The sequence below is a fragment of the Palaemon carinicauda genome, chromosome 34 (genome assembly GCF_036898095.1).
Source record: "Palaemon carinicauda isolate YSFRI2023 chromosome 34, ASM3689809v2, whole genome shotgun sequence".
In the NCBI taxonomy this organism is placed as follows: Eukaryota; Metazoa; Arthropoda; class Malacostraca; order Decapoda; family Palaemonidae; genus Palaemon; species Palaemon carinicauda.
This window is the reverse complement of record NC_090758.1, coordinates 22,511,261-22,516,260: the sequence shown is the minus strand read 5'-3', so window position 1 is coordinate 22,516,260 and position 5,000 is coordinate 22,511,261.

Below are 5,000 nucleotides of genomic sequence, written 5' to 3'. Positions count from 1 at the left end.
TACTACTTTTCGTTGGGCCATATAAAATTCTAATAGAGTTGTAGAAAACTATGTTGATTATTTGCATCTGCGTATGATTGAGTTTCTTTTGCACGGTCATTCCACCAGTTATTTTCCATGTCTCTGAGTATTTACTGCACTTCTGATCTTAGCTGTTGGAAGTTTTCTTTAAGAGCTACAGAAGTAGGTTGTGAGAGCCACGCATCGTGCGCTTTATTTTTTGCTATGATTAGGTCATGTATACCATCAGCGTTGTTATCAAACCAATCTTGATGACGTCGTGTGAAGCCAAGGGTTTTTTCTGCATTTTCCTGAATTATAGTTTTCAGTTTTGTCCACTCAGAGTCAAGCTCATTGTCGATGTTGGTTGGATCAATGTTAGGGATCTCAGCCAGCTTTCTTGCTATCCCGTGATGGTAGTTGTTCCGAGTAGAGGTGTCTTTCAGAGCAGGAATGTTTAATTTCTTTGAAGGAGGTTTACACGAAAGAAGAGGACGGATGGTTAGCTTGAGCTTAGCACGTATTAGATTGTGATCTGTGTGGCACTCGGCACCTCTGATTGCACGGGTCTGGACGGCATCTTGCTGGTCTCGCTTTTTGATTATGACATAATCAATCAAGTGCCAGTGTTTTGACCTTGGGTGCATCCACGAAGTTTTGTGCTTGTTTTTGAGCTGAAAAAGGGTGTTGGTGATGACTAGGTTGTGTTCTGAGCATAAGGAGAGCAATCTGAGTCCATTGCTATTCATATTGCCAACACCATGATGACCGATGGTGCCTCCCCAGATGTGGTGTTCCTTTCCCACTCTGGCATTAAAATCACCTAAGAGGATCAGTTTATCTTCCCTTGGATTTTGGTTAATGGCTGAGTCTAATAATTCGTAGAAAGAGTCTTTTGTCTCATCTTCACTGTCCAGTGTAGGAGCGTAAGCACTCATGAGAGTGGCATAACGACCTTTTGCAAGTGGGATGCGGCAGGACATCAACCTCTCCGAGATGCCAGCTGGTGAGTCTGGGATTTTACTTAGCAGTTTTGTTTTCTCTGCAAAACCGACACCATGGTTTCTGCGTTCGTTTGCTGGATAACCTTTCCAGAAGAATGTGTATCCTTCTCCTACCTCTGTTAGGGTGTCCTCTTCTGAAAGACGAGTATCACTTAAGGCAGCTATGTCAATGTTGTATCTTTGCAGTGCATGGGCGACAAGAGCTGTCCTGCGGTGTGGTCTATCATTTTCATCACTATCAATTAGTGTGCGAACATTCCAGGTGGCAATGTTAAGGGGTAATTTTCTTCTATTTCGACCGCAGTAAGGAATGCCTTGGTGGATGCAGTTATCCACCCAGGTGGTAGTGAATCAGCTAATGTTTAGGTTACCTTTTTTAAACCCTTCCCTGCAAGGGGTGAGCAGTGGGGCCTCCATTTCTGGCTGCTCAGTCGCACTGGAAGCTGCCGAGGGATAGACCTAATTCATGCCATCTCTCCAACGACCATCACTCCAGTGCTGCCCATGTGCAAGACTCGGGCTGATGACTTCCAGCTGCATTCTCGACCTGTCACCGTCACCCTATCCTGTCGCCGGGGACTTTTGTTGGTTGGTGGTGAGTATGAGAAATGGTGGTGAAAGCGAACGAAGCAGTGTGCTAATGCAGAGAAAGGATTATTGTGGCTGTGGGAGTGCGCTCTTCCCACAACCACATCTTGGCCCTCCTACACTCATGTCAGTGGCATTAACGATTCAGGACGACTGACAGCAGATTTGGGTTGCAGGGATATGCCGGAAAACCAAGAATTTCAGGAAACCGCACACAAACTTTTCATTTGGGGTTTATTCCCGTAGTCTTAACCCACCCAAGGGCTGTACACAAGGCAGTGGGTGCAGTGCTTGATAGGCATCAAGGTGCATCCACACGCCGGTGGTCCTGCATGCCGTACCTCTTGGGCCTACTGCTGCTCCGAGATCTCCTGTTGGTTTAGCCTAGGGTCACAAGACACCTAGTTACCCTGCGTGGCCATTGGGAGGCACAACAGGGGTCTAGGTGATGGAGAGGCTGTGTACTGGCAGAGGAAGACTTACGCACTCGGCTTCCCTTTTCACTACGAGAGTTAGCCAGCGGCAGAAGCTGAAAGCGAAAAACAATGGGAAAGCAATCATTTGACGCTAACTGAGCTACTGCACGAGACGCATCACATCACCCTGTCCATGACACACACACAAAAATTCTGGTACACACACACACACACAGAAACACACACACACACACATATATATATATATATATATATATATATATATATATATATATATATACATAATATATATATATATATATATATATATATATATATATATATATATATATATATATATATATATATATTTATATATATATATATATATATATATATATATATATATATATATATATATATATATAGTTATATATATTTATATATATATATATATATATATATATATATATATATATTTACATATATAATATATATATATATATATATATATATATATATATATATATATATATATATATATATATATATATATATATAAATATATATATATATATATATATATATATATATATATATATATATATATATATATATATATGTATATATATGTATTTCATATATATATATATATATATATATATATATATATATATATATATATATATATATATATACATATATATATATATATATATATATATATATATATATATATATATATATATGATGTCTTTGGCTTAGAGTGGACTGGTTGCGGCTGTTGAAAATGATGGAGAGAGAGAGAGAGAGAGAGAGAGAGAGAGAGAGAGAGAGAGATCACATCCACAATATATACCGTTCTTGTAGTATTTACGCAAAAATAAGCATGAATGCAGCCACACAATATATACACTCAGCGCCCAATTGAATGTAAACATAGTGTTCTCTCATCCCACACCAATTCCTACCAAAGTTTTTTTGCGAAATAGATTGCACCAATCCTCAGAGTTTCCACATGACGTCAACAGACAAACAGGGTAGCTTCTAAATCAACCAAAGTTTTTCAGTTATTAAATGTCCCGACAACATTTTATTTCAATTAAGAAGTAGCTAACTACAATATCTTTGATTAAATGTTTTTTAATGGAAATTAGCAGTGACTGGCATCATGTTAGCCTGAGTTGTCAGTTAACACAATTATATTGTATGATGTTACAAATATATTCCGTTTAAGTGTGTCTATATATATGTATATATATATATATATATATATATATATATATATATATATATATATATATATATATATATATATATATATATACATATATATATATATACATATATATATATATATATATATATATATATATATATATTATATATATATATATATATATATATATATATATATATATATATAAATATATATATATATATATATATATATATATATATATATATATATATTTTTAAATAACTTATTTCGTATTTTGTTTGGAAGTTAGTTTAAGACACAATATTTTTGTTAATGTTTTTTTTCACTTTTTTGCTTTTTTATTTAAAAAAAAATAGGTATTACGTTTTTTTGGTGTTCGTAATCTGGTGTATTTTTTTCAGAAACTTTAAACAAAGGGTTAGAATTAAACATAAAGGCTACAATAATGCAACTCATTCAGCCTCAAAATCAAAATGATATATGAGGGAAGATATGGGAACAAGAGCCTTAATTATTTTTAAAAATCCAATATGTGAGTCTTCCTAAAGTGGTCTTTTACTTAAAACATCCAACACATTGCTTTTCCCTTTATATCTAAAACTGGGCAACACATCCGTGTTTCAAGTCCTGGAATTTCATTAAAGTCAATATTTTCATCTTTAAGACTCAACCTCGCATTACAAATTATCAAATCGCCCTCAGTCGTGTTGAAACATAATGGTGTCGTTAAATATTACGACATATGCTTAGTGACTACATATAATTTGTATTAAAAGGGATAATTGGTACGAGTTGTGGGATACAGCAAGTTTCTGGGTTTTTCTATAGCGTATAACAAAATTAAATGATTCAAAATATAGTGAAAACAACAGATGCGACTGTTATCATATATCTAGGAAATATATACATACATATGTGATATTCTCCTTCTACTCCTATATATTCAAAAGGCCTCGGTTTAATTCAAGTCTTCTCCATTCATCATCTTCTCAGCCATGTAGGCCTGTGTTTTCCAACTATTCTAGTCCCTTGTGGAGACCAGCTATGCAACTGATTAACTAATCTCTCTCGGGGAATGCAAAGAGCATGTTCAAACCTAACTCTTATCATGATCTTAACCATATATGGTACTCGAGTAATCTCTCTAACAACTTCATTTCTAATCTTGTTCTGCCATTTAACTCCCAATATCCTACTGGGGGTTTTGTTCTCAAATCTACTAAATAAATTAGATTTTTTTTTTTTTATTGTTATACGATGATTCATGTTAATACAGTAACTAAAGTGATATTTAGTCTGATTGTTTTATGAATTTTAGGCGATTTGATCCCCAAATTTTACTTAACCTAGCCTTTATCTGATATGCTTTTTTTTTAATCTTTCACTAAACTCTAATTCTAATGAACCTGTATCGAAAATCATAGTTCCTAAATACTTAAATGATTCTACCTCCTTAATTCTCTCTCTTCCCAATGATATTTCATCTTCCATAGCATACTGCGTTCTCCTCATCACAGTCTTTCTTCTATTTTCTTTCAGCCCAACCTCGTGTGATATTTCATGCATTTTGATAAGCAACCATTAAAAATCCTCTGGTGTTCTGCTAACAATGACAGCATCATCAGCATACTCTAGGTCTGCTAAATTCCTATCACCAATAAAGTACAATTCTTTTGCACCACCTCTGATTGTTCTGAACATTTCAAAGTCCATAAGAGGATAAACAACATAGGTGACAACACATTCCCCTGGAGTACTTCACTGTTCAGC